At 40.4% G+C, this 25,001-nt stretch overlaps 1 protein-coding gene across 5 annotated transcripts in view; it reads right to left on the bottom strand.

The window, feature by feature from the left end:
* The window catches only part of TIAM2 (TIAM Rac1 associated GEF 2), a 133,967-nt gene that overhangs the window by 96,139 nt on the left and 12,827 nt on the right, over window positions 1–25,001 (bottom strand). Inside the window, exon 2 of one of the 5 annotated variants that reach the window (XM_085576633.1) lies at window positions 14,722–14,890. The exons of 2 other annotated variants lie outside the window; for them this stretch is intronic. The gene's annotated coding sequence lies outside the window, so the exon portion shown is untranslated. Of the gene's footprint in view, window positions 1–14,721; window positions 14,891–25,001 lie in introns of those variants that run through there. 2 more of the 5 variants (XM_085576624.1, XM_085576629.1) reach the window with 2 other exon arrangements.

Below are 25,001 nucleotides of genomic sequence, written 5' to 3'. Positions count from 1 at the left end.
CCTTAGATAAAATACGTATCTTCACATGCGGATGGCATCACCAAAATTTCAATATACAGAGCTAGGCTATTAATCTGTAGTTAGGTGCATGAACAATTGCTTTATTACCAGAAAAGCCCAAAACTTCATTGATTGCAGCAGCAGTTGGTGAACAAACTTGGCCAAAAAACAATGCATTTATTCAAATATTCTAATAAAACTGCAGTTACATTCAAGTGCCAAGTGTGAAAATACAGCCAAGTTACACTGCAGATGACTTGTTCATTTGAAAATAAACACATGAACGCTACAATAAAAAGCTTTAGCAACCTACAAAAGGCCCAAATCAATATGTAGGTCCACAACAATGAAATAATTATTTGCACAGTAACAGAGGAATTGCCACCTAAAAGTGGACTCCTGTTTCACTGTGTCCATTATTCAGACTCATTATAGAGGAAACCCCAAAACCCAGCAGCTTTGAAGTAATTTGGAACAAAATTTTATTTAATCTCCAAAGCCCAGTTACAACTAAGTCATCCACTGGAACACATCGATTTGGATCTCTTCTCAAACTTCACAGGTTAACAATATTATCACTGAATACACTCTTCTCATCATGGCAAAGGTCAAATCCTTCCTTGAATTCTACTGACCTCCATCAAGTTTTCCATATGCAAGTTCCATAGGCCAGATTTTGTAAAATCTTATAGAGCAGTCCATGACTTATTCCCATATTCCTAAAGTCTACAAGGAAAAATAGGTCTGCAGGCTCCACATCTGCTTGTTCTTGTAAAAACTTTTCCCTCTGGGCAAAGCAGACTATTTTCTTCTTCATATTCCTGGTATAGTTACATTCTTTTCATTTAGTATTGCTGTGGTCCAATTATTTCTCTAACAGGCCAGATCCAAGTCCCATGACTAACATGGAGGCTACTTACTACCATTATTTCTAATCTACCTGTATATTCACTATTCACTTTTTATCAGCTTGTTCATTCAATGCATTCCCTCTCTTTCTGACAAAGCAATCAACATTCATTAAATTTGGTCTTAAGACTCCAGTTGATACCCCCCGAGTTCATTTTCAAATAAGTTTTATTTTCAAAATTTCATCTCTAATATTCCTGGTTACTTTTAGCACATAGACATTGCATGTTAAAGGCATACTTTTCTGACCTCTACTTGACTTATGTGGTGCAGTCTCATGTTGTGGGTTACAACACAAGAGTCCTTACTTATTACACTCCCAAAATTGACTCTCCACATCCACCTTGTCCCCCTTTTCTTACCTGTTGCCTTGCCATTATCAACTTGGGACAACCTGAAAATGAAATATTCTCTGGAGATCAACAAGGAGTAGGCAAGCCCCATGGAGAAAACAACAGAATAATCTCTTATAGAAGTATTTATGCACCTCACAATCTTCCACAAATGTATTATCATCACAACATTGCTGGGAAAGGAAAGGGTGTCATTATCCTTATTTTCTAAAGAGCTGCTAGGTCACACAGGAAATTAAGGGGTATTTCAGTAAAGCAAGAGGAAAACCCCTAGCTTGTGTTAATGTATGTCTCTGGTAGTTTAATGGCTCTTAATGTCTCTGTTTTGCAATAAAAACAGTTTGTGCAAGAAGTCCAGAAGGTAGCTAAAAATAAATTTGGATGTATTCATTTTGAGAATTTGTTTCTCTCCATCTATAAAGATATTTTAAAGCTACTTAAATATAGATGAAGAGAAATGAATCTTCAAAATTAAAGACAGGTATTTTATCTTCTACATCACTTTTACACAACAAAACAACCTTAGATTTTACTTCAAAAGTGCTAAGAAATCCCACTGTTACCACAGTTTTGTTTCCTAAGCAATGGAAATCCATGAAGAAACAGAAAGAAAAGGCACCTATCCCCAGCATTCATGCTGAGACAATAACATGCCTCCTTCCCCCAAGTCACCCTACTGTCACACCCACTGTCCACACAGTCCAGTCTTGTTTCTGAAATGCCAGTTCTCCATTTTGCCTCTTGACTCCTCCTGCCTAGCTCACCTGACATTGATACAGCTGAGCTGTGTGAAAATCCCTGATCCATAAGGTCCCCCAACTAATACTCAACAGGTGGGTGCAGGATGTGCACATGTGGAAAGACTTCAGTGTCTTGCCAGTCATGGCTTAACCACAGACTGTTACACAGATGTGTACAGAGACTTCCCATGAAATCCAAAACAGGTTCTCATGCTCTGTGAAACAGAATCTATGTAGAAATTAAAGAATTTTGAAGTAGGAAATTTGGGTTCTCAAATCAGAAACCTCTAGTGGAGCTCTCAAGAAAGCTGGGAAGCTATGCTATAGTAAGTGTAACTAATGCTAAAAAATAATTGCATGTTGTTGTCAACAGGATTATAACCAGAGACGAGTTTGAAAGCCTTGCTGATCTCATGGCTGAAACATCTGAATCATGCAACATCTGCTAAAGAAAAATTCACATTAATCCATACTTAAGATCCACTTTTGGTATCTTTGGCCTTGAAGTGGAACTGCACAAGAAACACAGTGGCCTCCCATTCAACCAGTGTTGAAGGCAAACCCTACATCCCATGAAATTCTTCAATAAAGTCATCAGTTCAATTTCTGAGAACTCAACCTTCTGCAAGCCACTGCACACAGTTAGCTTTCTGATCTCATCTCAAAATGTTTATCAGATGCAAAGTGACAGAAAATTATTGTAGTCTTTCATTACTTAATTCTGATGCAGAGGAGTTTGGGAAAAGACTAGCCAGAAGCCTGTGTGTTAGCCCATTCCTACTCACCAGAAAGCAGGCCATTTCACCTACTGAATGAGATCATCAACACAGCTTTGGCTTGTAGGTCAGAATGAAAGCATGAAGACTTTGGCAAGAATGAAGCAATGAAAACATGATGTACATGAGCACAATTTTATACCCTTAGTTATCACAGAGACTTACAATGCCCTAAGTGCCTACTACTTTTCTCTCAGTCTCCTGTTCTCTCTATGAAATGCTGTGATGAAAGAGATCAAAGGAATTCTCCCCATCCCCACCTCCCAGTGTGCCCTTGCCCAGCTCAGCAGAGAAGAGGGACTTGCTGTACAGACACTCTCCACACAGGCCTTGTGTCCAAAACAGGGAGAATCCACTGCCATTTAAGGCATGCAATAAAAAACATTTGATCTTTAAAGCAAGATGGAATTTTTCCTTTCTTTTTATGCTGCATGGTTCTTTAGCAGTGCTGTAGACAAGGGCTTACTATTTGTGATTATAATCTATTTTCAAATCTTACAGAGGATAGTTAGGGAATCAAAGCACCTCTAGTTACTGCCTTATTCCTTTCAATATAATTAAATTAAGAAAGATAAAGCATGATCACACAATGGCAAGGCACATGGCACGAGCATTACTGAAAAATGCCAAGATAGGAGAGAAAAGAAAAAAGATTAACTATGCAGCCTCAATTTCAACAACTAAACATGCTGGATTTGAGAAACCTGGCATGCAATGATCCACCAGTAATCCTGCACTTGGGACTGGCTGGGATAGAGGTAATTTTCTTCATAGTGGCCCCTATGGAGCTCTGTTATAGATTTGCAGCCAAAACAGTGGTGATAGCACGTGACTGTTCACACTGTTGCTGAACAGTGGCTGCACATCATCAAGGATTTCTCCTTTTCTCACTCCATCTTGCCAGGGAGCAGGCTGGGGTGGGCAAGAGGACACAGCTGGGATGGCTGATCCCAACAGCCCACATAATCCTACACCAGATCATGTCATGCTCAGTAATAAAAATGAGGAGTTGTTTTGACAGGGTTCTCATTGGAACATCTGAGACCAACAAGGCCCTCACAAGGGTTAACCCCTGAGACAAAGGTTTCTCTCAGAAGCAGCAGTACCCACATTGACAGAGAGGCTTGCTTTGTACAACCTCAAAGACTCACACTTTTTAATAGTCTTTTTTTCTTTAGAATTAATAGTAAAAATTGAATTTTTGAAAAAAAAAAAAGTGAGAAACACTGATACACAAGACAGAGATGGGAACCTGTCCTAAACAGTACTTGCTACATCCAATATCACTAGAGCAGAACTGATGAATCTTTTTTTGACAAGCACTCTTCTTCAACAATACACTTTTACAATATCCAATGAACAGTAATAAATTTGACTTAGCCAAATAGCTTTAATTAAATAGGTAGTTGTATCTTCCAAGCCATAATTAAAAGCTCTTTAACTGCAATAGATATATGTAAAAAGGTTCTCAATTTAGGACAGTTAATTTTTGGGAAAAAAATCTAAAACTTGTATAAATATAATAAAAATATGTTTGCAAATGTTTTTGGAATGCATTATGTTACAAAATGAGAACTGGAGCCTTCATACATGCAATTTGTAAAAAAACTTGTCCATTAAACATGTAAAAATATTTGAAGGTGGAGTCATTTAACACAAGAATATGCTAGGAGATCTTACAACACAAATATTTACAAAGCACACATGTTATTTCACATTGCATTCCTACCACTGCTTGTTCCATTAACTGATCCAACAGACCAGCTAATTGCTTGTGCAAAATTGACTATTTGCTATCATGTATTCAAGACAGAAGCACTAACAGTTGCTGGGGGTAGGAAGGCCTTGTTTTCTGACCAAATCTATTAAATAATTATTACATAGCTTTTCTTTAGAATACTGATCATAAGTTCTTCAATTAAGTTAGAAAAATGTGCAGACATAAATAAATGTTACAGAAAGATAAGTATGGCACAGTTTCGAAAAAAATTGTGTCAAGACACTGTTTACTTCAATAGCATTAACCAAAAGGCATACAAAATAGATTCTTGCATAATGAATTTCATCTAAAGTAGTCCTGAATATGTGTATGATTTTACAGAATATTTCAAGATATTAATGTTTCCCCAGAAGTTTGAGATCCTAGGGTTAGATGAGTATACAGCAAATTCTGCTTAAAAATACCTCTATCATTCTGTCTGTAGAGAAGCAGTTCAAAATGCAAAATAAGAAACTAACACGACAGAAGGAATATTAAAGAAGTAAAATTTGAGGAGGGGATGTTTACCTTTTTTTTTTTTTTTTTTTTTTTGAGTCTTGATGGTGGTTTCTCATTATAGCTAGCTGGCAAGCATACAAAAGCTGGTAAATGGCAATATTAGCAGCTTATTACAATATCATTAAATTAACTAAAAGAATTACTTGGGTATAAAAGCTAGATGGAGTCTGGCTAACATGTGCTGCTTACACCCACACACACTGCCTCAACAGAGCCACGCACAAATCCTGCAAAGCTATTTGCCTGAAGCAGAGTGAACAATGAGAACAAGTTCAACATCTGCCAGGGTGCCCAACTGTTCACAACCATTTTTCTGGTCAGAGGGGGCATTGTTTAAGTTGACAGGTTCCTAATGGCCTGAATTATTTAGCAATTCTCAAAAGACTCTTTCTACTCATTAGACAGGAAAATTCGAACCACCCCAGCCAGCGTTCCCTTGCTCCCCAGGAGCTGATCATGCTAATTGAGGAGAACATCACAATGTGTCCCATTTTAATCACATGAGTTAAGCAGGCAAGAGGCTTCTATTATCCCCACCCTACAACGAAAGATGGAGGGTGCCAGCTCCCACAATAATATGCACCTCAGTTTATCATCATCTCAATGCTGTTTAAAGCCTTCAGTCTGAACAAAGAGGGTGTGTGTTGCTGCTAAGCATTACACCCACCAAACTAAGCAGAGAAGTAAAATATATTAAAGAGAAAATTGAAACACACAGTTTGAAGCCCGAATGCTAAGTGAGCAACAGTAAGCATCTCAACAGATGGGAAGTTAGGGGGAGGCAAAATAGCTGTTTATTGATTTTTTTCTTCTCATCTACCATATGATAGATGACAGGTATAAACAAAATAGAGTAGCAGCACAGAGGTTACAGACAAGTGATGCTCAGAGCTGAAAAGCTAGAACTTTCAAATATATTCCCACATCTAAAATACATAGACATGAAGTGGAATGCTACTAGTAACAGCAGCTTTACCTATGATGGATTATTTCTCGGTCACTTAGAAGTAATCAAACATGCTCTGCAGCACTAATTATCTCACCTAATCCTAGCATTTCTCAACACGGGAAAAAATGCAAGTCTTACAATCAACAGGACTGTCTTATTTTCTTCACAGCCTCCAAAATTTGGAATCTCTTCAAAACCTAAGATCTGAACAGAGTTCCTCACGTAAACTTCATAAGGAATGTTAGTGCAGTAATTAGGAATGTCTACATTAGACCTCTTTTACCAAAACACAGACCATGTGTGAGAAGAAAGAGATTTACAAATGCATTCAAAAGCTGTAAGGGACGACATGTAAATATTTGGTAGATTACCATTCAGAATACAACAGCTATAGAGAATTGCCAAATTGATGGAAGGACAAATGGAAGGAGAACACTTCCAAATTAATATTATTACTACTGTTCTTAAGCAATTACAATATGAATAAGAAACAGCAAAAATTAATTACCTTAATGCATATAATAGGAGTTCAGGAAACCTCCTTTCTTATTCTTTAAAGAGATGCTACAAAGCTAAGCCTTTCAATTAATGTGATCAAAAAGCAAGCCACCAGTTTATTTACGAAATCTTTGTCATCTGCATATAAACATTTCCAGAAGCAGAAGATTAAGTCAGTGAGCTAAATGGAAAAACATAAAATCTTCTGCAAGCATGACATTGTCATTAAATAACTAAAAGCCCAAAAAGGCAGAGAGACAACATGATGCTGGCCTATTCAGCCATAAAATTCATTTCCAATAACCACATTTCAGCATGTAGCTTAGATCATACATAGCATTTTCCTATTTGAGAGCGTGCAAGATTGATTGTTACAGGCTCAATTGTCCCATACACAGGCAAACAACATGTAAGGAATGATTAAATCAGCAAGATTCCCTCACTGAGCCTCCTACACAAGCTTACACTCAGGCAAAGGAGAGGTGGGGTCTCTCCCAAGAAACAAAAGCAGAGGATTATGTGAGAAGCCCAAGACCATCTGCACAAAGTCATGTGGCTAGGGATTTCCTCTTCCCCTTGCTGTGTGCTGGGCATCCTTGCCCGCTTCCAGTCTGAGCATAGTGGGCAGCAGAGCTGGACTTAATTCCCAGCTCAGGGACAAAAGAGAATCCGGGACCAGGGGTTTCTGAGGCCCTCTTTACCCATACTTACTGCCTTCCAAGCTAAGCCACTTAGGGATGTAATCCTTAATACCCCAATGTGTAGAAGTTCATGATGTCTGGGTCATTGCAAAATTCTGCATACCCTCGTCCCAGCCCAGCCCCTCTTGCATTCCTGAGAGTGGAGTCAGCCAGGCATGGTCACCCTACTTCCACCTATCTCCAGGCACAGAGCAGGGGGCTTTTCCATGCAACCATGCTCGGAAAGACACACAAGCATTTCCCCCGTGCGTATCCCAGTTCTATGTGAATTAACAAGTGGAGCATCAACATGTTGTGTTTTCTATTTTCTCTAACTAATTTAAGTTCCTTTTTCCTTGCCTGAGGTAGAAAGATCAGGGAAAAAAAAAAAAAATGTTCTTGACCTCAACAACCTCAACAAGACATCTTGTTAGGTTATGGCAGCCTCAAGGAGTCTTTCCTGGCATCTGAGAAGGAGGTTACAATTAACATTCCTGTTTCACTTTTTCCATGAGGCCCAGAAGGTAATTCTATAGCATTTTTCCAAATATAATGAAACATTAACTCTATTGCAGTACAGGCAACTCACATAGCAATGTTTGGATGCTCTTTGACTTCAGTATTCCTGAGCAATGTGCTGCAGCAGATCTATTTTTCCGAAGTGCTCAACACTTTCGAAACAGCACTTGTGCTGTGTGAGCAATCTACTGTGTGGCAGCAGTTTCTGAGTCCTGACTGCTTTCTCCCTCCTTATCAAGCTGCCTTTTCAGCTTCCTGAAATATTATTGCTGACATAATAGCATTGTTAAGATAGAGCCCAACCCAAGTCAACCATATATAACAGAAATACTTCTCTGGGCTTTGGATCAGGGCAAAAGTAGTGAAAGTACCTAGAGAAAGAAGTCCTTGCTTTTCCTTTCAGAATTGTCCTTAAAATAGGCCTTACTACAAGTATTTTATTCTTGACCTTATGGCAGGTTGCTAAGGTACACTGAGGCAACATATTGAAACATATCCCTCATCTTAAATTCAGATTATTGCATCTTTACTATCTCAAATTTGCAGAAAAATAAAGTAAATTTTAAAAATCACATCAAGGAAATATTACATTAAGCAAGCTCTCACCTTGTTTAACTGTGTTAAATACAGAAAAAGAATAGTCTGTCCACTGAACACATTCACTAATGTACTGAGTTTATCAATACTGGCATTAGCGTTGTAGTACATATGGGTCAGTCTGCCACCTCTTCTTGCAGGAAGTATTTGTGAAATTCAAGATGACCTCAAGACCACCCCCAGGAAATCCTTAACTCTTCTCTATTCATCAAAAATATTAAGCAGTGATTACCTTCCAGGTCCAATCAAATCCTGTTTAACACCCCCCAAAGATAAATATAAACTGGTCAACCCTCCAATGCAAGATTCATGTCTGGACCTAGATTTTGAACAACGTTCAAAAACAAGGAATGTCTGGGTCTCAAGGTTTTACTTAATTGTGTCTGGAATAAATCAAATCCACAGTCTAGCTTGCACTTCAGCTCTGCATTTTCAAAGTGCTTCCAGCATAATATTTTAATCTGTTCAAATCACTGTTTTTATTAAGTGGAGATAGTAAAAAGCTTTTAAAAATCATGTGTTTGATACAATAATTTTCTTGAAATGTGAAAGTGGTGGAGAGGAGTAAGTCCACATAAAATTCTGCAACACATTTTGGTAACTTACCATTTTTCAGTTTTCTACAACAAAATTCTACAACTGACAACTCTGAATTTGATAAATGAACACATACACAGAGAAAAAAATGCAGAGCACCTCATTTTCCATGTGGTGGTCTGCATTTGCAACATTAAGAAGAACTGTCATAGCTCAATGCCCCTGACAGACAGCAAGCCCTTTCTAGTGGAGACACTTGTTTGGCCCACCAGAATCTGAAGAACTGGGCAACACTACAATAGTATGACAACAGTACAGTGCTTTTAATATGCCTAGTCCCAGTTATAAAGTTTGTAGCTGCTGCAGCAAGCTAATACCTCAACATGAACAAAGGTGAAAACACAGTAGTGACCCTTGCAGAGACTGTAAATATTTTTGAGTTTGTTCCTTGTTACTTTGTCAGGATACACAAATAAACAATTTTAACTATGAGTAATTCCATTACTAGGAAATGAGACTGGCCAATTAACCAATGGTCATGCCTCACTGTAAAAAAATGTTTCCTAATCTTCAGAGAGAACCTCCCGTGGCTTCAGGCTGTGCCCGTTGCCTCTGGTCCTGATGTGAAAAAAGCCTGACTGCATCTTCTTTGTACCCTCCCCTCAGGTATTTCTACATATCAGTGAAATCCCCCTGAGCCTTCTCTTCTCCAGACTGAACAATGACAGTTCTCAGCCTGTCTTCATCCAAGAGGTATTTCAGTCCTTCATCCTTATGGCCCTTCATCAGACTCTCCCCAGTTCCTTTATTTCTTGTACTGGGGAGCCCAAATGTGAACAGTATCTCAGATGTGGCCTCACCAGAGTTCAGAGCCAGAAAAGGAGAGCAGCCTGTCTGGTGTTTTGAGAGTTTTTTTGTCAGTTTTTTTGGGGGGGTTTTTTTGTGGTTTTTCTGTTGCTACCATTGCTTAAGAAAACTGTTAGTGCAGAAGAGGTGAGGTTCAGAACTACTTACACAAACATGAAAGGAGAAGAAAAGGAGGGGAACCAGAAATTCATCTTCACACTTTCTGGTAGCAGAGGCTGAGAAGCCCTTAAGCCAAATGCCTACCACCATTTGCTAGCCAGAGGCTGATGGGAAAATGGAGATGCTGACCCACACCACAGCAGGAGCCTGACTAGAACTTTCTGGTCTAGAGCTGAGCTGATGAGCACCCCACAGGGCCAGAGCCCCTCTGCTGTGGCATGGAGAAAAGCCTGGCATCACTAAAAAGCAAAGCTAGTAAATGTAGCTCATTGGCTCACCCATTTGGTGCCCTTTATCATGCCTGCTTCCTACAGGTTTCTGTGATGGCCATTATAGATGGTGAAAGAAAGCAGCTGCTTTATTTACATCCTTTGGCAGGAACAGACAAAATGTCTTTCTCTCCTTGGCTCTGAAATACGAGGAATTACAAACAAACACAAATGGATGCATATGCATTTCCTAAGGATAGAATTACAAATCAAACTTTGTTCCTGTGAAGGAGAAACATCTCCCTTTCAAGCAGTCTCTACAGAAAAATCTCTTATTCTGCAAGTACAGGCTATCAAATTTGACCTATTGCAGCATGTAGCACTTTTCCTCTGCTTTGTAACAACATAAACAAATGCACAAGACAGAAGGATCTTAAAGGATGTTCCCTGGTCCTATCACTTTTTGTTCAAGAATGGAGTGCAAACAGCAGATCTGGCCATGCCTCTGTCATTCATTCTTATTGGTAGAGGAAATAAGAAACAGTTACAATAAAGGTTGTCTCAAGTACAATCAGCAGGGAGTGCAGTCTTTCCAAAATAATGGAAGTTGTTTCAATTAAACACCTGAGTTCAGAGAACTTACTCAGAGGATGGCATTTCTGGCAAGTGTACGACATAGACTAAGAAACATGTATGGTACTGTTACTCTGGGAAACAGAATTTCTTATGACTTCACAAGTAACATTTACTACCCAGGAAATGCAATTTCCATGGAGAAAAGCACTGTGTGGCTCTTTGGCTATGCACAGATTTATATTTAGAACTAGTCATTTTCCCTTTCTTTCTGTATTATTGCATTCCTCATACCACACCAAGCTTAATGTAGGTACTCTTAGGAAGCCCATAAACAGCAATTTTCTTCCTGTACTTGGCTTGTGCTGCTCAGCCATTGTACTGCTTTTTCCTCTCCCCTCCCCAGGGACTAGAATCATCAGGTTCTTTCACTTTCTCTTATAATACAGGTCTCTCTCAATATTGTTTTTTCTGTTTTATATTGCTATTTTGTACTCTATGAGGTGATGTAGCCATTCAGGATCCAAATGAGGTGGCAGATGAAACAGCAACTTTATCCTGCAAGCTCCAGGTCCATAGTAGAGCTGGGGATGGCTAAGACAGTGAAAAGATGAACCCCTTCTCAGAAAAACTAATTGCAAAACCTTATGAATTCATATTTGGCTGACTCTAAACCATAAGGTCATACATAAAATTTTCCTTTTAAATCAATATTTGGTTATTCTTTAAAAGGAAAAATAAACCAAACCAAAATAAAAAACCCTAGAAAACCCCTAAACCAGCTAACTTTTGTACTATTTTAAAACAAATTGTCTGGTAGCAGCTACAAGCCCAGCTGCAGGACAAAGAAAACCACAACAATGCCAGACTGTTATCCCCACATCAGGAGTAACTTCAATGAAATCAATGCAATTATTCTGCAGAAAAGAAGGAAATATTGGGGGAAAAAGGAAAACCAAGCTGTTCTGAGTTTAATTCACCTGCTGCACATAGTTTCATCTGTTTCTCTGCTTTCTCTTTATGATGATGACTGAAGCTGTGATCACCCTGGAACACAGGGGAACTGAGAAACCTGCGTTTCAAGAATACATTGAAGATGTTCATGAATTAGTTACTTTATTCACTATTACCATTGTTCCCCATTTCCTTCCAAAAAACAGCCACAGCAGATTTTTCTGTAGACAATGAAGTCTATGTGAAGTGATGGACTTTTCCCTTTGCTAGAGCATTCAATTTTCAAGTTCTCTCTGTGCCTTTAGAAAACACAGTGTAAGCTGACAAGTGGGAAAACAAAACATTTCACTTACAGAGGATTCATCCAGCAGGAACTTCATGAACAGAACAAATTGAAACTGTGGCAACTCCCCACTAATCCCAGAAAAACCCCCACAACAAATGACAAAAGTATTGAAATTGTCTCATTTTCTCACTAAGACTGCCTGAAACCAGATGGGGTTTCCCAAAGACATATGGTCCTACTTATATTAAAGCAAAATTCAGATCTGATAATTTTTATCTCCCATAGCTAATCCTATTTGCCTAACCAAGAGTTAAAATAACTAGTAACTCCTTCCTCTGCTGGTTCACTGGGAGACATCTACTCTGCTTTTCCTTGCTTTAAGCACTCAAGATAAGCAGTTCTTAAGAGCCACAGGACATTACCCTACAGATCATGTACCTTAAATTTTCTTCCTCCTCCAGCTTTTGGGAAAAAATTTTCCATTTTACTTTATCTTCTGAAGTAGTCCTGTAAAAGAATTCATTCCTTGGTTTTGGGGTTTGTCTTTTGGTGGGGTTCTTTTGTGGTTTGCTTGTTGGGTTTTTGGTTTGGTTTTGTTTTTTGGAAAAGCTATATCTGTTTTACATAAAACACCAACAGACAAAAGAGGAAACCTTCAACTACAGTAACACAGGTCATTAATCACTCCATAAAATTGTTGTCAAGATCTGGACAAAATTCACAGGCTGTTCCATGTTCACAAAGTTTTCACCAAACATCTGTAACAGTGTGGGGTCAGGGGTGTCTAGAGCACTTAAGACAATTTATTTTGCCAAGATTATGTTATGAAAACCCCAAAAACTAAGATACATGTTCCTCCTTTTTATTTACTTAAAAAACATTTTCCACCTGTCAATTTTTAACATTTTTTATTCAGCCTGTCCCCAGATACTCATCACTGTCCTACTTGCTCCTTTTCTCCCATAATAAATTCTTTTTTATTGACCAAGATCACATAGTTTCCAGGTATCATGAGCTGTCTCCACACTTATCACTTAGACTTTTCATAAGGGGCTGGAGGCTAGGACATCTTCAGTGTCTATGGATAGTGGTCCTGGAGCACTAGGGCTCTGCTGATTTCTAGCTTCTCTCTCCACTGGCAGCAGCCTGACTGGGTGGTGTGGAACAGGCTTGGGAGGAGGGCAGTCAGGTCACGCTTCCATGAGGCTTTTGAATTAATTTCTGTTAGTTCCATTAAATAATTGCATATGTTAATAAACTTTCTTCATTCTCTCTTGTAGCCACCATATTTAAGACACTCTGGATGATGAAAGAGAGTAAATACATTGTTTATCCATTTTATATATAACTCAAATCTCAAAAAACAAAATAAAACTTGATACTGAAATTAGGAAGTCATGAAAAAACCACATGTAAACATATACAAAAAAGAACTTGTACCCAGCAGAAAATGAATCTAACAGCTACCACACATAGGTGACTTAGGATGGCAGCACAAGTCAGTCTAAACCCTCCTACCATGCTGAGGAAGCCCAGTTTCCACAAACATACAGGATTTGAGCATGGCAAAAGCCTGCAATCAGACACACCAGATGCTGGTCCTTTTTTCTCCTACCCCAAATCAGTTCGCATTTAAAACTCTGGTTTACCACCAGGGAGGGAAGTGGGTTGGTTTGTTCTGCCCTCCCTTCCCACTTCCCTCCCAGGCCACACATGAAGGTAATGAGAATGCATAATAAGAATCAGACAAAATGCCATTTACTACTTCATGTTCATACAACAGCTGCACTCAGACAAGGACCTCCTTGCACAGGCATGGCATGAGGAGGAAACCCCAAACCCCTCTTTTTCCACGGCTGTTCCTCTCATGGGGGCAGTTATACGCAATGCCACTTAACTCTAAGGTATCTTATATCCACCTGAAAAGCAGACTAATTTTTATTGTTGTCATTTTTCCAGAGCAGAATAAACACAATTTTGAAAAGAGAAGGGAAGATTGCACACAACCCCTAAGGGAAGGGTACAGTCTCTTTATATCCATTCATACAGCAAGGGAAGTGATTAATTCATGGCACTACTACTTGCAAATTAACTTTCTAGTTGAAAACAAACATCTTCAAATGCAGCTAACTACTCAAACACGGATGAGATACCACAGCAGCAGAGAAAAGAACATTCAAGGGCTCCATCTTGATACCCTAGGAACCAATTTCACTTCCAGTGAATCATGTACATGAGCTTTTACATGACAATGAACCTGCCAAAATTAAGGAAATAAAAATATTGTTGAAAATTGCTGAACATAATTGCTCTCCATCCATGTGCATCTCTTGAAGCAGAGCATTTGAGCTGCCAGGACTGCAGGGACTATTTAGCAAAGCCAGTCAGTGGCTGCACTTTGCTTTTGCTGGGAAGACAAGCACATCAAGCCTGAAACAGCAGATGCAGGAGTCTGAAGAAATTCAAGGTCATTGAGGGAAATGCCTTTATCTTGGCCCTGAGATAAATCAAGGCAGTGCTGTCTCAGTGAAGCCATAGTTGAAAAGTGGACTGACATGTTAAGAAAAAGTAGAAGATCAATCCTACTGCCTCCTGCTGCTGGATTCCAGCTGCTTGCTGAAGGGAGGACTTTATATATTCACCATAAAGGAACAATTCTTCTTAAAAGAAATACTTAATTCTAAAGGTCACTCTACTTCCTTATGTAAATAACCCAAATAGCAAACCAGTACCAAAAAGCATGCCAGTATTTAACAGAGGAAGTGTTACCGAGATCAACTGCTGACTTTCATTTAAAAAACACAGCTTAAGGACTGATATCTGTTTGTTGGTCTGACCTCTTGGGACCTTGAATCCACTCGATTATGTCCAAAGAAAAGTCTTTTAAGGACACTTGAAAATATAGTAGCACATACTTCATGATGGAAAGTTATTCTTTTGCTCTTCATTCCTCTGACAGACAATCCCAGGAAGCTGCAACTCTTGAGATCTCTTGATCAGCTTCCCCTGTAAGCACAGTCAGGCAGCAAGGTCAAAAGGGAAACTACCTATAAAACAATTTTTAACACTATTATCTTTTTATTATTTTTTTGGTTTAAGAGTTATATTATACAGAAGATTAAATGAAACATATACAGTTTCTTATAAAAGGGAAGCATTTATCCACTTCTATGCTCTTACTTCTTTTGCTTTAATGCTTTCTAACTTCCAGTGAGCAAGGAGAAAAGGTAAAAAAATAAACAGAAATAAGTGATGTATCATTGTCCCAGACAGCTTCCTGTCCTGGTTTGCATCAACAGTGTCATGAAATGAAGACCGACTCAATATGCAATAGTCCTCCCAGCTTGGAGAAACATGTTAGGGTGGTGCACACACTGCAAAATGCTGCAGCCAGTGTACACAACTGGAGCACCCAGGTTTCTACATGCAAAAAATATTAGAAAAGCATTTTAAACTCAGGCTTAACTTTTAACACATCTTTATCCCAGGTCCTGTACTGCTTAAGGCTTAACTGATGCTTGCTCCCTTCAGAATGCATTTTTTTTTTTCATTTTCTCCTGAAGGTGCAATCCTAAAGGTAGCATGAGATCACTTCCTGCAGATCCAGGATTTCACTTCCAGCTATGAATTTCCTTCAGATTAGTCTGGGACAAATTGTGTTCCTACAATTGTGACATTATTAGGCAACCAGTACAAAATCTGTGCCCTCTCTGTTACCTCTGCCTGCAGTCCCTGTGGAAGGGTTGGACTATGCAGGGAAGGCAAAGTCATCAAGAAGTCCAAAGCACATCAACTGCACAAATAAATGACAAGCAGGTTTTTGTCATCTTTGTAAGGTTCTGGTCCCCTGCCTTTTTTTTCCCCCAATAACAAAGATTATGTGGGAAGTTTCTCAAGAGAAGAATAAAGAGATTCTTAGGACGAACTGGTCCCTCTTCCTCATCCTCATCCATCCAGGCAATGTTCCAAGAACTGGGGACCCAAACATGGCAAAAATCAGTATAAATAAACAAATTTCACTTTTGAAAAACTTTTCATTATTTAAAAATATTCTTAATATGCCAGCTAACTGGCGCTGCAGCCTCTCCTTTTCATCAATAGCAATCTTGATGCATTTTTCCTTACTGATATCTGAGGAGGACTACAAAACAGCAAAGGTGGTCAGATTATCACTTAAGAACTCTAACCTGTAGAATCCCTTATTTTGATATGGATAGATTTATCTTGCATATCATTTCCATTTTGGAAAGGATGCATTGGATGCATCCATTGGATGCATTTTGCATCCATTAACTTGGAGGAGCTGCAAATGGGGAAGGAAGCAGGGAGCATGAAGGTAAGAGTGCTCCAGATGATTTTTGCAAGGCTGCAAAAGTATCCTGAAGCTCAGTGCACGTGCACTGTGTGGGGAGGGGCTGACAGAGTGGAGGCGATAGCTTTAAGTCCATTCCATCCTGCCCAATAAATCTGTGTCTGACTGATCCCCACAGGCCTATATATCATTTTCTTTTTCTTTAATTAAGAGACCAGCTGCAACTCTTTGGCTAGAGCCCAGCCAAGCTCCACATGCTCCTTCTATAAGTTTCTCCAACAAATAGTGCTAAGAAGCAAAGAAACTGAATACAAAATTTAGCATGTGACAAACTCTTCCATGTGTGACCTCTGTACGTGGCAACCCGAAATCTACATCAGACTGACTTGACACATGAGGCCATGACAAGGCAAAAATAAGTGGATATGGACAGTCTGTGAAGTTTATTTCCCACCCAGTATTTCCACTTTTCCTGTATCTCCACATATTATCTACCATTCTTGCACAATCTGAATGAACAAGAAGCACAGATTCCACATTCCGCCATCTACAGCGGGGTAGTTCCTTGTTTAATTCTGATGAAGATGCAGCCAGTTTAATATTTACTGAAGAGAAGCATACTACCCCAGAGAATATTTTTCAGAACTTAATCCCAGAATCAGGCAGAGGCCAGTGTCACAATTTACTTCTGTTCAATATATCCAAGATAATGAAATACAGCTTCCCACAATCCTTTCCCTTCCTCTGTCCTCCAAGAGAAAAGTAACCCTTTCAGCTATCTTCACTGGCTATCTTGGGACTTGCCAGTGGAAGCAGCATTTGCCTGCAAGAGGTTGAAAATCCAGAACAAATCCAAATGGTGCATGCCAGTCTGCTACCAGTGAGCCGAGGAACAGTGAAGTTTTAACTGCTGTGTCCTGTGTATTATCCACCCACTGCTGCTCCTCTTTCTCACAGAAACAAAATTTTGAAAAATAAATAACCAGGAAATAAAATCATTCACAGCAGGCATTACATTTCTGTGGTATGCAGGCGCCTGAGGTGCAGATCTGATTAAAGCTTGTGAGGTCAGGTTACCCTCGAAGCTTAGTACCCTTTGAATTTTCTGCTTTCAGAGAAAGGTAAGAAATAAGAGGTTGTGGCCACTGCCTGGAAACATCCCCAGGCTGGCTGCTGTCACTTCCAGTGCTGCTCTGCTCTAGTGGCACAGAAAGCAAGATGTACCCATCCAAATCTATCCTCCTTGGAAAGCAACAGTGGGGATGCTCCTAAATCCATTTTTAAGTTTATTTCACAGTAAGTCTGTATAGCTTCCTGGAGAGGCCATAGCTTTACTATATTTTATGATCAGCTTAACTCTGAAAATACCAGACAGTTCTGGAGTAGCTTTTTAGCAGGACAGTAAGCTGGCAGTGCAAACAGGAACAGCTGAAATCATCACTCTCTCCTGCTCTCATCCTGAGCTGCACATTCCATTTCCTCATTCTGCCTTCAACCATGTCCCCAATGTGTTCATCAGGGAAAAGCACTCAATATTAAATGCAGAGCCTCTTCAAATGTAACCCAGATGGATAATAATGGGTGCCATTATAAATTAATCTAGAGAAAGCCATTCAGAAGGACAGTGGAAGAAAAAAAACTGTGCAGTAAACAATCTCTGACTCACCTTAGCCTTTCAAGATAGTGATCAGACTGGATGCTAGTTTTTACAGGACACTGTAGGGGAGATCATGCTCTACACTCCTACAGCCTGGTTTGATGTTCTACTGTTACAGCAATTGCCTCAGTAGCCAGAAAAAGTTAAAGAAAAAAATAAAAGAAAGGACTTCTGGGAATGACAAGTCTCTCAAGATGGTAGGGAGAACATTAGGCTGTTACCAAGTAAAGTGCACTTAAAACCAGTCCGTGCTATGATGCTTTGTTCTCTCCTATAACAAGACATGGCAGGTCACAGGTTTGCTGTAGACAGAAATACTGGTAAAGGCTCTTTCTAGGTGTTTTGACAGAAGCTTTAATCTCTCCCAGAGCAGCACAGCAGGATGGGGAAACAGTGTTGCAGTGCTGGCAGGTGCATGCTCCGCACTGGGGCACAGGAGCAGCTGAAGGCACGGGCGGGTTGGACCCACGGGCACCTGGATGGGGAATGGCTGTGGCAAAGCCGGCGCCTGCTGGAGCTGTCGCGCCCAGCCACCAGCAGGACTGGCTGCCTGGCAGGAGCACCCGTGGGAGCCTTGGCGGGGTGAAGAGCAGCCAGAGGGTGACCAAGGGCTGCGTGTGCCACAGGAATGTCCTGTCACCACCACCCCACGGGCACCAGGGGTCCATGAGTGAAGACGCCAGCTCCTGGTGTTTCCTGTAAACCCATAATTGGTGCCACAGCTCCGGCCCTCCCCAGCTGCCCAGGGCAGGGCAGACACCAGGGCAGGACACATTAGCAGTGGGTCCCTGGGGTGAGATTAGGGGACATGGTCCCATCCAAAATCGCCCTGATGTAGTTAGCTGAGGACTTAGATAATCAATTTGGTTTGCTGCTCAGACTGTCCTTTGCTCCCAGTTATTCATCACTGCTCTGCTTAATTCACCATAAAGGAATTCCTGAGGAACTGCCTCGCCGTCAGGAAGGCTCTGTTTATTCAAAGGAGAGACCAAAAGTGCCAATAATTGAATGATTTCACTTGGCACCGACTGCTTAGTTTAAGCAGATTTCTTTAGCAGAGAAACAGCTTTGGTGGGGGGGGGGGGGGGGAGAAAAATAAGAAAAAAAAAAAGAAAGAGAAAAATTAAAATCAAGACTAATTAAGGCTTTTTAAATTAATCACCAGAAAACAGGCTGCAAAGCTACAAGAGACCACCTGCAGTAAGTACAATGCTTTGCTGCAGATGGACCCTTGGTTTTCCAGCGGAAAATAGATGCTGCAGCAATAGGAACCTCCACGTGGTCAGTCCTGCTGTTCCCCTTTGGCTTTACAGTTTATACCATTTTCCTGGAGAGCTGGAGATGACCAATGGAGAAACTGGTTCCTGTACATATCTTTTGATTAAACTTCTGCTATTTTCCTTTATTTTCAAATTTTAACCTGGGGTCATTCCTGTCACAAAATTTCTGAATTATATTGGCTGATACTGGCAGAGTAAAAATTATTATTAAAAAAACACATGCATTGACAACTGTATTGTCTTTTTTATGTATTATAACAGTATAATGATATTTCCTTTCCTAGCATTTTCCATCCCACTGTAAGCAACACTCTACACTTCAGAAATATCAGCTGCTACAAGACAAATAAACTGTTGACTCTTGCAAATGGTATTAGAACTCTATATTTGCAGACCTGAGGTATAGCATGTCAAGAAGAGTTTTCATCACTCTGCTTGGGTGATTTATGTATAACCTTTTTATTCTCTCCTCAGAAATTGAAAAAAGGCGAGTGATGGACCAAACTTGTAGCACAGCTGCAGAAAGAAAGGTGTACAATAAAGTATTTAAAATCTGAACCAGTGATTACAGTACAAACCTAGCATTTTATTTCTCAAAACATAACATAGGACAATATAAAACTGAAACTAAGAGGACATTTGATACAACTGGAAGCATAGCCCACAAGTTTTGCAGCATAATGATCTCTCGGATATCTTTGTTTTTCTCAAAAAGTCACATTAAAACATAGGTTACACAGGCACAAATAGATACTCCTCTACCACAGACACTTGGCTTTTTTATATCATTGATTTTAGCATCTGTCACTAGTCACATCTCTAAAATATCATCACTGTAAGGATCCTTTTCAAGAGATCCTTCTACAACGTGTTGTTCCTGGCCTGTATCATGTACTTAATGTCAGAGATACAAAATAATATTTTTTAAATTATTTGCATGAAACCTTCACACTCTATCAATTAAAGTAGGAAATGGAATGTTTAAAAAAAAGCCCACATTCTGATTTTCCATAAAGCCTCTGCTATTAATACACCCAGATTCACTCCACGCTGTTTATGATTAGAATCCCTTGCGGAAACATTGGCTGGTTAATAATCATCTACATCTGCCACAATATCCCATTTATGCTTCAGCCTACATCCTTCCATTGTTTTATTAGCTACCTTTGACAAAGGATTGTCAGAATTATTTCCTCTTTGTTTGCAGGAAAAATCTGAGAATGAAAGAGAAGAAAATAAAAACCGATAGGTGACACTGACTTGTAGTACAATTGGGATGGCAAATAAAAATTTTTAAATGTCTCGTGCATTGTTCAACCACTAAAGCAGAGTGTTTATTAACTAGAATTTACAGCCTAGACCACCCCCTGAGTTTTTAAGAGTCTGACCTGACCAACCCCAGGTGGTTTGCCCTTTCTCAGGGTTCATCCCAGGAGTGAAGGGCTGAGTCCCTGGTGGCAGAGGGCACAGCTGTGTCACCCCAAGCAACAGTGTTGGCTGCATCCCCTGTGGCTAGCAGGGACCTGAGGCAGCAGGTCTCTGCAGGGCCCTAACCAACCTACTTTTGTATCATCCATGTCAACACAGCTACTGAGCCAGGCACAGGGACCAGAAACCTCTGCAGATGTTTGTAGGTAAATGCTCCGCTTGGTTCATGATCAGTGTCACAAAAACACTGTTCTGCTGAATTCTTAAGTGAAAAAGAAAAACAAGCTTGAGATCTCTGTTTTCCCAAAGATTGAAATTGGTAGAATAAAAATGTAGTCTGTTACTTTGACATGAAAAAGAGGTGAAAAATGGACATGGTACATTTTACAGGCAACAGAGACCTAGGATCACATTTATAGCCAGGACAGTTTCCAAACAGATTTGTCCCACTGCAATTCTTGTTTTGGTATTTTAAAAAACACACATACTACCAATTTCTTATCAGAGGTAACATGTCCTCCCTGTTCACCCTGGGCCTGAGGGCTGCCCTGGTGGGCTGAGGAAAGACTGAAGGGGGGCATGTAGGCACAATGCTAGACAGCCTTCAGCTGAAGACCTGCCACAACCTTTCCAGGGAAAAAACCCCCTTATGCCTACCTCGCAGGGACCCCTGCTCCCCACCCTGGGGAGGGGCTGGTTCTTGTCTTGCTTATGTCCAGGAGAGGGAAGAAGCTGGGGTGCTCTGCTTTAACGCAGACAGGGGGAAAGGTAAGGTTACCCACCACAAAATACTAGAAGAGAACAATTAGTGCTATTGAGAGTTAATGAGTAGCAAGGATAACAGTGGTAATGTTGCCAGTTAGATGCCCTCCTTTAAGCAGCCAGATTGCAGAGTTAACCAGAAGCAAAATGCACTCCCAGCTGCCAGGTGAGAAGCAAAGGAACAATGTATATTGAATACATACAACAGGCATCTAAAGGCGATCCACAATCTTCTAGAAACTTGTGGCTGAAATCACTCAGCGGATCTGGTTAGCTTTTGATAGTGCCTGCTGTATATTAAAGCATTTGATGCATCCAAAACCACTAAGGAAAAAAAACCATAACAACGCACCAAGTATTAATCTAACCCTTCACTTGTGAGCAAGATAAACACTGGATCCACTCAAACTGCTTCATGATTTGTCTTGCCATTGGAAAAGGCAAGCTCTACTTCAGTTAATTTTGCCTGAGTGCTTTAGCTAATCAAGTCTTACACATAAACATTTGACTAAGTCAGAAGAAAGCAAGACAACAAAACAGCATGGTGCAGAACAGGAGAAAGACCTGTGAAGTACAAATAATAGATGAAAGAAAACAGCATATTCTGTGCTGTGGCAGAATTGCCATTTTCCCCAATTGGTGTAGGGACACTGCTCACCAGTCAAGCCTTATGCTGAGCAGTGAAGGTGGTGGCATTTCCTAATCAAAAGGTACTAAGAACAGATTGAGGTTTTTTTTCCCCCTAAGCAGGACTAGAAGAACACACTGCCTGAACCTGACTTTTGAGTCAGTCCACAGAAAGGGCAACACCATCTTGCCCATTGTCTGCACAAAGAAAGACCAATCACTAAAACTAACACCTGTGCCCAGATACTTGAGAAAGAGAGTAAGAACCAATGAGGAGACAGAGGAAATTAAGAAAGAGGAAAGAGACTTGCAAGTGTGACCTGGGAGCCAGCTGAGACACACAGTCAGCTGAACCTCATGCCCTTGGTGGCACCAATCCCTGTGACTGGCACAGCACTCACCTGCTGCCCCCCTGGGACCACTCAGCTGAGCTCCTGCTATGTGTTCGCTTTGGCAACAAGAGTCCCTGTCCACCTCTGGCAGCATCACAAGCTATGCCATTAATAAAACTGAACTTTTTGTTCATCCCTTAATTATGTCTGCAACAATGTTCAAGTCCAATTTCCATTGAAACTTAGATGTCTAAACAAAGATGCTTCATTCTGTTCCCTGCCCCTCCTCCTCTCTGTTCCTCTGCAGTCCTCCCACAGCACGAGGACCATGGTTCCCAGTGGCCAGGAGCCAGGACAATTCGAGGAACAGGCAGCAACCTCCAGGCCAAGGATGGTCACCAGCTGAACATCGGGTACAGCCACAGCCAGAAGTGCACAAATACCTGAACCGAAGAGCTGGCTTTTGGAAAGGAAAACAGAAGTTGCTGGCACAGTGAAGACCTCTCCAGGCTGGGCCTAGAACCAACATGGCCACAGTAGCAGATGTCCAACTCCTGACTGCAGCAAAATGCAAGGGAGAAGACTATCAGACCACTCTGAGGCCAGGATTTCTCCTCTACACCTCATTACCCCTCCAACACTTCTTGAACCATGGGGGTAGCCCAGCAGCCCACACAGGCTTCTATCCAAGCTGCACAAAAACATCCTGGGAACTGCCCTATAAACCAGACAGTCTGTGAAAAACAAGAGCTGAAAACTCACTAGCTCATAAACCAAATACTGGGCCTCTGAGCATCATAATACATCATTTAATCCTGCTGTAGGATCTTGGGAGGTTGGGAGGAAGACAGACACATCCTGCAACAGTTAAAGCTACCACTTTAATCAGTATTTCACAGAAGTAAATTATAAAGCCATGTCATCTGTTCAGAGTCATGATGTCCCTGTCAGTTTCCAAACAATTCAGAAGAAACATGCAGTTCCCGCATGTCTGCTCAAATATGCAGCGGCAGCAGGCAGTGGAGGCTGCCTTGCACACAGCCACTTCTGGGCAGGCAAATGAGAAAACATCACTATCCTACAACAACCACCTGGGCTCTGGGTTTAGATTAATTTCACTTTAAAGGACTTAGATTTGAGAAACCATACTTACAAAAGTGGTAAGCACAAATGAAATAATAATGACTTGCTAAAAATCCTGCCTTCAAATATCAGATTCAATACCTATGTTTTGCATCTTTGATTACATTAACCTTCTCCAACATCAAATTAAAAGAATATTACTTAATCTGCCTGGGAGGAGTTGTTAAAACAGTTTGATTAACAAGCAGGTCTGGCAAATCCAGCCAGATAACTGGACAAGACCATCTCTTGTAAATATAACAGGTAAGCCCTTCTCTGTGACAGCATTAGTTCACTAGACATAACATATTTGGCAAATCAAATACAACTCATAATTCACACTGTGCTCACATTCATACTATAATTCATCTTAAATATCTCTAACTACAATAGTTCATGCAGTCTATCAAGAGGCATCTCAGCAGAAGTGTGATTCACAACTTCACAGGAATGCTGGGGGGAGGTTTTTGCTATCACTTTGTTGATAATTGTATTGCTACTGAGAATAACTTGCAGGAAGGCAGTGCATAGTAATACTAGATGAGTTTTCTGCAATTTAAAAAGGGATAGATTTCCTCTTCTGAGTCCACCACAAATGTATGAACCTTCTGGATCTGTTCTTGATACTATGTGCAGACTTATATTTGCTGCTAACACATCAACAAGCTGCTGCAGTCTATAAAAACAACCCATTGGAAGATGATGCCTTGGTAATTTTCAAACTTCTTAAAGAAAAAAAGATCTTTGTTAACCAAAAGCTTTGATTAAACTCTACTGGTTAAGCCCTGTAACAAGTACAGAGTGATAGATCTCAAAGCAAAAAATTGTAAGAAACTAAAGCTTAAAAAAAAAAAACCAAATCCACTACATCTAAGCACCATTTCTGTGCTGTTCCTGCATCAGAAAAATGCTTTGTAGCCCTTCGCACACCAGAACAATGGTTCCTGAAGTGGCGGAAATGGCATTACCCAAGAATTTCAGCAACATTAGTAGTGCAGCGTTTCCTGAAACCACTACAAGCCATAAACAACCATGGAGAAGTCAGCCTGAGATGCCATTTTAACTCCATCTGTTCAGCAACTAAATAGTGCACAAGAGCCAGTATTCACTCCTACTCAAGACACAGCAGCTCTGCCACACAATCCAAACCTTGCAAAATTGCTGCCTGGACACCCACCAGATGGCTCTTGTGTGCTGGGCACCTACAGCAACAGGCAAGAAGAGGGTGGGATTCACATTCTATAATCAGAGCTAACTTAGTAAATTAACCAAGTTCCTGCCATTAGTGGAAGGACCCAGGCATTTCAGAGACCAATTCACCCCCTTTTCAGCAAATGTCAGAGACAGCAGGCTGCCCATATTAACTGCTCTCTTCCTGCAATCAGAACATACACATGCCGCCTCTCTTGCCATGAAAATACAAGATACAATCTATTCTACGTGGTTGTTTCAGGTTTGTTGGTTTTTAATTCAAATAACTAATTGACATTTTCAACTGCTACTTTTTTTCTGAAAATAAGCCTTTCCCCTTTAGTGACAAGTTGTACATCTTGCAGTAATTGAAAAAATGACAGCACCAGATAAGTGCATCCTGTCT

This window comes from Lonchura striata, chromosome 3 (genome assembly GCF_050655825.1).
Source record: "Lonchura striata isolate lonStrDom1 chromosome 3, ASM5065582v1, whole genome shotgun sequence".
Lineage (NCBI taxonomy): Eukaryota > Metazoa > Chordata > Aves > Passeriformes > Estrildidae > Lonchura > Lonchura striata.
Note: the sequence above shows the minus strand (reverse complement) of the source record. Positions and strands in the feature narration are given on the sequence as shown.